General features: G+C 39.0%; 2 protein-coding genes across 2 annotated transcripts in view; one reads left to right on the forward strand and one right to left on the reverse strand.

The window, feature by feature from the left end:
- Positions 1-2,653, reverse strand: part of LOC115260725 (uncharacterized) — a 45,867-nt gene extending 43,214 nt beyond the window's left edge. Inside the window, exon 1 of the mRNA XM_062845649.1 lies at positions 2,221-2,653. The gene's annotated coding sequence lies outside the window, so the exon portion shown is untranslated. The remainder of the gene's footprint in view (positions 1-2,220) is intronic.
- The window catches only part of LOC109431372 (E3 ubiquitin-protein ligase highwire), a 146,459-nt gene that overhangs the window by 87,417 nt on the left and 46,279 nt on the right, over positions 1-12,763 (forward strand). The gene's annotated exons all lie outside the window — the stretch shown is intronic.

The following is a 12,763-nucleotide window of genomic DNA, read 5'->3' on the forward strand; positions in this document are numbered from 1 at the left end:
CGCTACTTTCTCGAAACGCTTTTCAAAGTTTCAAGTATCTACTAGAAAGTAGAAGAATATAAGTAATAATATTCATTTTGATGCAAAAAGAATCAAAATTGACCGTGGTGTAGTAGTGCGTGGAATGTGTCCTGTAGCACTAGAAATTGAATAATTACGAGAAATTTCACGTTTCAATTTTACTCCGCTTACGACTTGAATATGTTTCTCCTTTTGCATTCAACGAAGGAAACCACATCAAAGCAGTAGCAAGCCTAATTGTTCTTTATCATCGTTCCATTTTAACTTCGCTGAATTCACTTGTTGAATCAATCTTCAATTCACACCCCACCCCACATAAGCTCTGTGGCACTCTAAAGTTGGATTTCGCTGCTTGCTGCAGAATGCAGCAAAAGCTGTTCAATTGGGCTTAGTGTACCAGTTATGGCTATAGTACCTCAAACTCGCCATAGTTTATTTTCACCCTTTAACGATGCCAATCAACAGGAAAAAATGAGAACAAAAGATCAGGTTAACCAGAGACGATTGCACTCATTCAAACTTCACAATTTGATCAAATTATGATAAAAATAAACTAGGGTGACAATGGGTATTACCGGCAGGTTTGTTCTCTTCGTCATGGGGGGTTTTGTCAGTCAAATTACCTGAAACTTGGCCATATAATTCAGCTTAGTTGGGAAGGATTTGAGACCAACTCTGAGTTCAATAGGTTTCAAAAAAAAAACCCAAAGACGAAGAGAACAAAACGGCCTAGAATAGGTAATTTTTCCTATTTTCCTTAAAATTTCGGCTTTTTTGCACCCTATTTCGTCATAGTGTACTGGTTATGAAAGAAAATAAAAATTGAAAAGTTTGATAAAAAATCAATCATTTGACGTATCGACGACACTCGTCAGTCTTCTTCTTATTTTTGTTTTCCTTAGGTAGTGTGATAACTGGTACAGGCACCCTAATCAAATCAATCACTATTTTCCCGTCTGAAAAATGTGGACAAGAAGTTGTCTTCGTCTAGGGAGGATGCAAACAAATGTGTGGATTTTCTGCATACGAAACATCCGTGTTTCATAATCACAGTGTAAGATTTCTTCGTTGCACTATAAGGGCGTATTATGGTCTGCAGGGCAAAAATAATAATTGAAATATTTTGGTCGTCATTCCAAAGCTATATCCATCCTCAATTCCGCTCAAAAGTACTTTGGACACATGATTTGATTTGGATTGCGAAGAATTTGACCGGCTTTTCGAATAAACATCTGCGGCCAAATAAATGTTATTAATAACAATTGTGGCAAAAATTGCATTATGAAAACTTCTTCCTAAAATTTGATCAACCACGTGAAAAAAAAGATCAAGCAAAACTCAAAAAAAAACTGAAAAAAAATCAAGCAAAACTAGGGTGGCAATCATAGATATTGATGGAATTTTTTGCACACGTAAACGACCTCGAAAAGCACGACAATCTTGTGTTATTCGTTACAGCCATTGATGCCATTCCCCATCAAATACAACATTTAAACTCATAGTTTCCAGGTGTGCGGCCTTATAGAAGCGATTAGTTTTCGCGTAGTGTTAATTTTCTCAATTAGCTCTTTGGCAGATATCCTCGCAATTAAACGTTATTGTTCATCATCGTATTGAATTTCATATTTTTTTTTTCTGAACAAATTTTAGGCTTCGACGACGCACCTCTCCTAAAGTGCTGTTATTTTCATATTCCCGTTTGGGCATGGCTACATATTCCGTCCCGCTACATATACGGTCTTCAGACGAGACAGCCAGCGATTTCCGGTGACAAATTTATAAATTTCAATTATGCGTTCGTCTCTAGTAGAGTGTTGTTTATTTTTTCATTCATTTCTTTTCTCTCCATGGACAGTCAGCGCCGCAGTCAGAATGCGTACTAAATTTATGCTACCGCGGCCGCTGTATACTTCAACTTTGTATGCAGTGAATGATCGGCTGTCGAGTCAAGAGCGTGGAGTTGATTCTATGATTTATTTTTTTGAATTTCTGGTTCCATTCATGTGTATTGTGTGCTACAGGAATTCTCAGACTCCTATGGAACCAGTTCTCACTATTGAATCGTCATTTAATGGCCTAGTAATTTAATTGTGTTCATACAGATAACTGCCCTATCGATCAACGCAAACAGAAACTGGGTGAAGCTGCGCCCGATATGGTCAGCAGTAAGATGTACTTGCACTTTGGAACGGTACTTACAGTTTCAAGATGATAAATCCACATTCAGTCGTATTCACCAGTTCACATCCGTTTTATTTTTAAATCACATTTTCACGTATAGTTACGGAACATCTTCAAAATTCCTTCAGTCTGTGCTGTGTCTCGAACTGTGAAGGCTTATTCGAAAAATAGACACTGTAAAGACCAGATTATGCAGCTATATTGCACGACAATTTGAACGTACACGGGAGCGGACGCGCATTGACTTCTCCGAGGCCTATCCCAGTTCGTTTTCCTTGCCTTCTGTACACACGTCTGTTTGTTTCTTTATTTCATTTTCTGTCACCACCAGAGATTCCCACGGACCACGAACCGAAACCTACACTCGTTCGCCAGTTGTTAACCGCCCGTTGTTATAAGTGCTTGCGCCTATCCCACAAAGCAGACTGAGTCGAGATCTGGCTGCGCAAGTAGAGAATCACCCTCGCCGAGACCATCCCGTGCGAGAGAGACTGGTCGTCAACACATGCCTATTCTCGAGAGCTTGCATAAATATGATTGCATGCAGTCACAATACATCCGTTAGTTCTTCAGCTTGGGGTAATGTGGTAGTGAGGTTCATACCATTTCGTGAACTGTTTATTATTTGTTTTTTTTTTATGTTCATTAATCATTAAAATGGAGTAATGAGCAAAGCTAACAAGACAAAAAGTTAATTCAAAATGAAAATTAGCAGTCTAAAGGCCTGTTGATGTAAATCACTGAATTTAACAGTTTATGTTAGAATATATCAGTCAAAATTCGAGTGAATTTGTTTTTAAAATTCCAAACATTGTTTAAGGAATTTAAAAAAAAAACAGCATGCATTATAAAAGTACTCCCTAGATTTGCTGGAAGTATTACAGCTTGCAAATCGAAAAAGAGTCATCATCATCAGACATCGTCACTGAGAATTATTAGAGCCTAATTTTGACTGGATCGTCCTCACTTTGCCCTTTTGTCACCAGGGAAATATTGGTAGAACAACAGTTGTCTAAATCCATTTAATATACTTGGGTTTCAGACCCCAAGTTGTACCAAACCCAAGTAACAATTTGTATCCTTTCTGCTCTTAGACATTATTTATTGAGGTTTTGTCATGGATTTGCTAAGCCCTTTAAGGTTTGGTGGTGCAGTCTAAATTGCCAAGCAGCTTTAACGATACAAGCAACTTTAAAACACTTTGTAGATATCTAGAAATTCATTGAATAAAACTTATTTGCTTGCCTTTTCGCTAAGCAGAATATTTATTGTAACCGAGCTGTAAAGAGCGTATAAAAACTTGGTTTTAAAACCTATTTATAAGCCGCAGGCATATCACGTCTTATCAGCTTTAAAACCTGGTAGAATACATAAAGGCGTAATAAAGCCATCTTAAACCTTTTTGGAATAACCACTGGAAGCATTAAAGCTAGCTAAGGAGCTAGCAATGCGATCATATTTTGATCGATAGATTTATGCCGCACAAACAGAAAGGGAAACAACTTTGTTTTATTCTATTTGAAATAAATGTGATGGGAAAATCTCTGGCGGGCTTAATTTTTACAGCTAGGCGGTCAAAGTAACCTTGTAATGCGCTTTTGTGACCGGGATTTCAGAAGCAACCGATGGGTGGTAGGGATAGTATCATTTGCTCTGGCTCCGGCATCATGGTAGTTCACTTTTATGTGAGAAAAGCCAGATGCAACCGTTGTATGAAAATCCTTATTGATTTTCACTGTATACTTACCATGCGAACAAATAAAACAACTTAGAAAATGAAACACCACTGAAAATTTTGCGAAAATGGTTTGTTTACATTTCGCAGCAGCAGCGGCTTCTTAAGAGCATACAGTCTGGGTCCACATTTTATAAAACCTATTTGTGTTTGAGTAGTACACAAATATACGCGTTAAGAATAAGTAGGTATACGCTAGTCTTCGCACCGTATTCATAAAGTACAGCAACTCTAGAACACGTTGCTTTTGCACCTAACTGATCTTAAACAATCTCAAACAAAACTAGGAGGGTTTAACATGTCGGCATCCATATTTTTCAACACGATGATCAATTCCAGCTTAGAAATTATGTTCGCCATGTTGATGTTTGGATTGTGATTCGAATGCATAGTTTAGCAAGCTGGATTAAAATTATTATTTTTAGAATGCCCAAATCCTCAAAATGGCGTGGCGCTTTGCCTTATTCAGAAGTATTTTAATGCATTACACCGGCAATCTTTTTTGGCATGAATTTATATGTCATAGCAACAGAGATTTCCTCCGTGAAAATTGAAAACTAAATATTACTGACATGGATGACCGACATAATTGTCGTTTTTTTTACTATCAATAATTTGCAATTGCACTGCCAGTTTATGTGATGAAACTTGTTTCAGATTAAATTTTAGACTTTGGCTTTAATAGTTCTTTTAAGATGTTTTTTGAACTTTTAAACGGCTTATTTGTTTTCTTGCAACCTACAAACAGATCTTATCTATGCTGTGTGGTATACTACAAGAATATACCATAAAACCAAGTAGCATGTTCAACGTTTTAAGCAATGGTTTTAACAACCTCCTGTAGGGTGGGCCCTTTCGGGTTTAATAGGGTTTTATCATGGGTTTATTAGAGCTGTTAAAACTACTAAGCTTTAGAACAAGTTTTAACGGTAAGATTATAACAACAACTTGTATTCTATAAGAAAACTAAAAATGTTACTTGGGAAGGTACGCCGACATTGCCCTAAGGTCATACAAGCTTTTTTGATTCTGAATTTAATATGAAGTGCCCAGAAAAGCTTGAAATCAAGAATAACTCCAATGTACTTTACCTGTTCTGTCACATCCATTTCAGAATCAAAGAGACGCAAAGGTCGGACGTCATTACGGTTTCGCCTTTCCGTGAAAAGAACAATAGTTGTTTTACGCAGATGACCCAAAAGGCCATGAAAACTCAATCAAAAAAATATTTAGAGGTTGGACGCATCGATTTTATGAAAAATGGACGATTTTTGGTATTTTTACCAAAAAAATGCTAGTATGAGTTGAAAAATAAAAGAAATTAAATGCATCAATCAAAGTAAATCATATTTCTGGGTCCCGCAAACAAAGTTTGGAGAGAGTTTAGGCAGGGTTGTGCAGTTTCAGGATGGTCAATGTCGAATGACACTCGCTCCAACCATCACTTCATACGACAAACGCAGTCCATCAAAACATAATCGATTCACGCAAAAGCCACTCAAGCCAACCCTCGTTCAATGCAGAGTCAACCACATCCAACAGCAGCGATCGTCTCTTGTTTCCGAACCACACGATGAAACACCGAAGCGAGTTTTTGTTCTACGCTTTGCATTCTATTCATAGGGCGTGCTATGTTTGTGTTTACTACGCCATGCAATACTACTTAACAAATTGACCCTCATCCTGGCATTTTCATACGAGAGTCACCCCGCAGTGAGTGACATAGCTCTGCTTCGGAACGACGGTTAAGAAGCGTTCGGCTACTCAAGAGATTTGCAGAGAAAGAGCGTGGCGGCGGCAGCCACCGTATCAATGCGTTCGTCTCGAATGTGTTCGATAGCAACATAGAGACGGTCGGCTGTAGCGTTGATGGAGGAAGAAGGGCAATGTTGATGTTGCGGCTTTTTTGTGTTATGATGGTGATAATGCACAAGACTGAGTTTAGGTCATCAAAGCTGATTTTAAATATTTGGCAAAGGTTAAAATATCAAAAAATCGCGATTTTTTTCACAAAAATTTTCAAAAATGCTCAATTTATAAGGATTTTAAAATTTTTCCTGCGACTCACAATTCCCTTATTTTATAGCAAATTTTGTGTAGATTCGGCTGAAGAGAGTTTTGAGCTATCTCCTTCATGAGCTGAGACATCGGTATAATAATGATAACACAATCAATGAAAAAATCATGTTTTCTTACGTTAGTCGATTTTGTTCACTAGTTTTCATGACTACCATGCAATTAAAACAACACACGACAAATTTTAGATATTATAGTACGTGCAAGTGTACATTTTTGAAGAATTTCAGGAATTGTTGGGTTGCTTTGATCATTACTGATCATCGTTTTATATCTACATATGCTGAACATAACTTTTCACACCCGCTTTGTGAATACGACAAGATTTTTTTTCTGAGATTTCATCTGTTGATCAGATAACAGTAGCACCGATTCAAAACTTGTAATTTTGGTTGAAAATTATATTTTAACTGCTTACTGCTTGCAGCAGAAAGATTTCAACATTGTGTACATTTCTTAGGTTAACACCTCTTGTAACATATTAGGCCAGTCACTATGTTTTATTTATTTGTTTTTTATAATAGTGGAATCTAAACATCCTGATGATTTCTGAAATCCAACCCTAGCTGCAAATATGTGCGCTAATGTTTTCCTTTAAAATCAAATTATATAATAGAAATCAATATTGTGTAAGGAATTAGCTTTAGTTAAAATTCGCGAATGAAAAGAAGAAAAAATTGCCTTATATTCGTGAAAATACCTGCATTTCCATGCACATATTTAATTTTTATGTCGATTGGCTGAAACTATACAACTATATTTTTCTTTCTTGCAGTTTTTATTAGTTATTTTATTTTCATTTTAGTTGTTTTCAATGTTAGAGCATTAGTTCTGGTATAACTAGAAAGAACCTATATGTTTGCTTAACAAGAGCACCAAAATCTATTTGAAAAAGGTAAACTTTGTTGAGCGATCTACACTGCCGTGAATCGCATATCTGTCCCATTTGCATAGGAAATCCAGCAAAGATGGGACTGATATGCGATTCACGGCAGTACACATCACTCAAAATATATCATAGAACTTCACATATGGAATTTGATTGTCTGACTTGCGATCACTTATATTATTAAAATATCGCAGCGAACCACTTTTTGAACCTTCCTTTGAACCGGTAAGCACAATCAATGTAAAATTATCAAAGTAACTCAATTATTTCTGAAAATCTTCAAAAATGTATACTTGCATAACATAACATGTCAAAAACTTGTTATTTGCTTTTTTTTGCATGGTAGTCATAGAAACTAATGAACAAAAACAAATAACATAAGAAAATCCGATTTTTTTCATTGATTGTGTTATCATTATTATGCCGATATCTCAACTCATGAAGGAGATAGCTCAAAACTGTCTTCAGCCAAAATAATCTACACAAAATTTGCTATAAAATAAGGGAATTGTGAATCGCAGGAAAAAATCTAAAATCCTTATAAATTGAGTCTTTTTGGAAAATTTGGTGAAAAAAATCGCGATTTTTTGATATTTTAACCTTTGTCAAATATATAAAATCAGCTTTGACGACCTAAACTCCCTCCAAACTTTGTTTGCGGTACCCAGAACTATGATTTACTTTGATTGATGAATTTTATTTCTTTTATTTTTCAACTCATATTAGCATTTTTTTTGATAAAAATACCAAAAATCGTCCATTTTTCATAAAATCGATGCGTGCAACCTCTAAATATTTTTTGATTGAGTTTTCATGTGTGGAACTATTGTTGTTAGGACCCTAATCTATCATTCTAAGGGTGAGTTAACTTTTTGACACTATTTTGGGACACCCTAGTGCTGATGCACCGACTAACAATGTTAGGTAGTCGTCGACAAAACCATAAGTAGAAAAGCCTGGCTCAATAGCGTATCCGACTCGAAATTCCACAAAAGTGGTGACATGACTCCCCCTTGAGGGCATCCACAAACACTCAATTTCCTAATGGCTGCCTGACGCAATGTCGAGAAAAGATGTCGGTTTTTGAGCATTTTGGTAAATCCAGCTGGAAATCATTGGAGATATACCATGACGTTGTCAGAAGCACCCTCGATATCTAAGAAAACACCCAAACAAGATTGCTTTTATTCACTAACAGATTGCTTTCTCGACTTCGTAAACAATTTTGTGTGAAAGAGTCACAGTGGACTTGGTAAGCATTTTGGGTTACATGAAGAAGCACGTTGACCAGATGAACATCACGGATGTGATGATCAACAATGCGTTCTAAGCATTTTAGAAGAAAAGAGGTCAAACTGATAGGTCTGAAACTCTTTGTTTCTTCGTACGACGCACGACCCACTTTCGGAATAAACTTCACAGTAATATCCCGCAAAGATTTGGGAATATACGCTGTAGCAAAATTGCAAACAAGTAGCCACATCAAAATTCCACCAAGAAGTACATACCACTTGTTGTCTTCACAGATCGCAGGGGTCAAGCTTCTTCAAAAGCTTCCATGATTAAGGTCATTGTAGTATCAACGGCATCATCCAAATCACTTGGAGTGTTTATTTGACACATGACCATTGGTCAACGCGTGCGTCATCATTTTTCGGAAATAGAAAAGCAGTTTTTTCGATGTAAATCGAAACAACGACCACGAAAATGTATTCACTATATTTCATTCCTCATGAAAAATTCCTCGTTGCAAAAATGTTTGATTTTCACGAAAAAACTGCTTTTAAATGTTTAATGATGATGATGATTTCAATGACGAATGGCTCAGCGTTAAGTATTCCATCAAACTGAAGCTGCTCAGGTTAAGGACAGACTTATTAGAATCCCAAAATGGCTGCCACAATGGCCGACTTTGGCACCTACTCACGGTTTTGAGGGCACAAATCTATTCGTAAACAAAACCAGCGCACCTGAGCTTCTTATTTTAAGCTTATTACAAGTGAGCAAGAGCAGAATAATTAAATTCACTGTTGTTTGAAGCTTGCTTCTTGAGATTTGTGCGTCTGAAGTTCTGATGCGCTGTTGAAGCGGGATTTCAAGACGTTTGTCCTTAATGTCTGAACTTCTAAAGATGTCTTCAATTAAGTCTGGGATCAAAAAGTAGATAATATCTCGAACTCATTGCCACGTGAAAGCAACAAATCTCTACGTAGAATTGGAAGCTTCAGATAGTATTGAATATCTCAAAATTTCAATACTTTTTCAATTATCAAACGTATGTTTCTTTCCATACACATTCGGCCTGGCATATTCAACAAGATTCCAATTAGAATAAACATAAATGTATGGCATGTCATTCCCACACGGTGTATGCGGTTATACAGAATTGCGTGTATATGTAGCATTATCCGTTCTGTTGTATGCGCTTAAGGTTCACTGAGATTGTATGGGCCACTACCGTCACGTCGTCGGACCTCTGTGAATCAAAGCCGAAACAGTCCGTTTATTATTATGCACCGGCCCATTTCTCTCGTTCTCCACGTCTTTCGGGCAATTACCTATCTGGTTACATCAGGGTCTGCCTAGCTAGACAAACGGACAAGTTGTGCTACGATGACGATTATCGCATTTGGATGATTCACGCTGCCATATACCAGCTTACCGTTCCTATACCTCTATATGCAGAGAGACAGCATGCATCCACCAATTCTCGGGGATTGTTGACTTGATTGTCTGTTTCTGGCATCTTTTGTTGTTCGATTTAATCGAGAATGGTTTGGAGAGACCGCAACAGGGAGCCGCCAGGTCAATCAATTTTAAGCCGTTCTGATTTTCGTGTTTCAAACGTTTTTACTAATAGCATAAAAGTCTCAAGTAAGAGTTATATGTTCTGTCAAGTCTTGAGTTTTTGAATAGCTTTTCATAAATTTCAGAATTATTTACGTTGTTGGAAATTTTAACCCACGAGCGATCGCGCTGTTGTATTTTGTACAACACGATGAAAAAATCTCGCTTTTTGTACTCAGCATTAGCGTGGTGGTGACGCAGGTAGTCAACCGCGCGAGTTACGGAAGGTTAAGTCCCTTTTAAAGTATACATCGTATTCATAATAAATGCAAATCATTGAAGTAGAGATAAATAGGCCTGAGCCTATTTTTAACTATGAAGAAATATATTAATGGTAATGATAATGGCTTCGTGGTCGTGCGGCTAAGGTCACCAAGCCTTTAGTCGCAAGGAGCGCGGGTTTGATTCCCGCCGCAGTTGTCAGGAAAAGTTTTCGGCTGTGCCACTATGCGTTGCATGCTAGTCCGCTGTCTAGTGTCGTGCTTCCTTCAAAAGAGCAAATAGCTCACTGGAAGCATTAAACGTGTCCGTGCCTTTAAAAAAAAATAAATCGCATGACTGTGACAACCATTGTTATAAACTGTAAAACTTTGTCAAATTTTGCTAGCTTGTATCGTACAATTATTTAATTATTTTTTTATATTTCGCAAATTCGAACAATAACAGAAGTAGGCGTACACACAATTAATACACGAAGGACTACTATAGGAATAATTCTATTAGTTTGATGCACGGCTATTATACCATTGTCCATCAATTCGTATTTATCCGGTAGAAATATCATGACCCTAGAAACTGTAACACATATGAAAGAAACGAGAAGCGATAAAAAAACTAATGAATGGATTTCTCTTTGCCCTGCATGACGACTTTACACACTTGCCCTTTTCGTGTCGGGTCTCTGGCTGGTGCTGATGCACTTGTCGACGTGCTGTTCTCCCTTTCCACGGGTTGCTTCAATAACCATGGGCCATTGCATTGGTTGAAGTCTAGTGGTGAATGGGTAAAACTGGTTTTGCTCTCTCTCTCTGCTCTGTTGACTGAGAGCAGGAAATTGTAGTTCAAAATTTACATAAACATTGTTCTACGAAAACTGTGCATGAGAACCGATCAAGACATGTTTACGCTGGGCGATTGCATAAAAAAGACGTTGGATAGGTTCTTTGTGTCAGGCCGCGTTGATTGGTTTTACTAAAGGGAGAAAGCGATCACTACTCTCACTTTGAATATTTATGCTATAATTCAATATTATGCAACCGTGGTGGCGATAATGGTGACAGATAACCATGGAATAATTGCAATCACAATATGTCTGTAACAGGCAATGACTATAAGGCCGTCTAAAGCTTAGATCTCGTAGTCATTGGGTGGCATAACATAATTGGGCGGCGTCTACTTACTTACTCTCAGTCCTGGGCACCCACGATAGTGCAGAGGGCCGAATTGAAAGATCTCCATCCTGAACCATTGCCCGCCATCGCCTTGACCTGTGGCCAGGTCAAATTTCTGTCGACTTACTTGATTTCGTTATTGAGGCTGCACCGCCATGAGTCTCTGAGTCTGCCTCTGCTGCGATGTGCTACTGGGTTCCAATCTAACGCTTACTTGCGGATTTCGTTTCCGCCCCTGCGTAGAGTGTGGCCGACCCACCTCCACTTTCGCTCCCGAATTTATGTCGCTATCGGCTTTTGATGACATCGACGAAGGAGCTCCACGTTGGAGATCCAATTGTGAGGCCACCATGCACGAATTAAAAACAGCAGGCATTTATTGATGAAGACCTGCAGCCGTTGAGTGTTCTCCACTGGTACACACCAGGTTTCACTAGCGTATAGCAGCACAGTCTTCACGTTCGAGTTGAAAATTCGGATTTTGGTGCGTCGACTAATCTGGTTGTTTATAAATACATTTCTTAAACTCGCAAAAGCAGCCCTTGCTTTCTTGATCGGTGCACCTATGTCGATCTTGGTGCCATTTGGCTACCAAGATATTGGAAGCTTTCAGCATTCTTCACTCGCACTGATTTCGTAGATCGTAAGATCGCACTCCAGATATCGTAAAGCTGGAAGGGTTGGCCGTTTTTACATCCAACGATTTGGTCTTTTTGACGTTGACGGAATTTTCGTGGTTTCCCATGTGTTGCAGAATAAGTGATGCACACGGTGATGCAGCAGTTGTGCGGATACGACGGGGTAAGCTGAGCATCTCATCTGATATGCGATTGACCCCTGGGGCTCTGTACGATTTCATGATACGGATGGCTGTTTCAATCTCCTGCACTGATGGAGCTTCGGTGTTGCCACGGGTAATGCGTGAACCCTTGGTGGATCATGCTGAAGTGTTGATGGCGTGGCCGACACTTGAAAAAGGTTCCCAAAGTGCTCGTTTCAACTGGTCAGCCGGGTCGGTCAATAACTGTCCGGACGTGTCTTTCATGGACATCGTAGCATTCATCTTAGGCGACGTGAAACATCCTAGAGGAGACGAATGTCGCCAGTGTTTGCGGATTTCTCGCCTTCGTTGGCTAGGGAGTCCGCCCACGCTCTTCTGTCCTGCCTACATGAGCATAGCCGAATAGCGCTGGCTTTGGCTCCTCGTATTTTCGCTCGCTCTATCGCGGCTTTGGCGTTCCTTCGCTCCTCTATCTTCCTCCAGGTATCGTCTGTAATCCACTGCTTTCTCCGGCTTCGTAGCTCACCCAAATTATTCTCGCCGGTGGCGATGAAGGCGTTCTTGATGACGCTCCATTGATCATCTACGCTTCCACCTTCTGGAAGCACGGTTCTGGAGCTCCTCGACGAAGGACCTTTTCACCGCAGCATCTTCCAGTCGGCGTGTGTTAAACCGGTGCCCAATTTTCTCCTCCTGTCGATGGATCCTAGCAATGCGCAGCCGGATCTCACCGATTAAAAGATGATGGTCAGACGCAATGTCGGCGCTTCGTTTGTTCCGCACATCAAGAAGGCTCCGTCACCATTTGCAGCTGATGCAAATGTGGTCGCTTCAAGGGGAGT

This window comes from Aedes albopictus, chromosome 1 (assembly GCF_035046485.1).
Source record: "Aedes albopictus strain Foshan chromosome 1, AalbF5, whole genome shotgun sequence".
Taxonomy (NCBI): domain Eukaryota; kingdom Metazoa; phylum Arthropoda; class Insecta; order Diptera; family Culicidae; genus Aedes; species Aedes albopictus.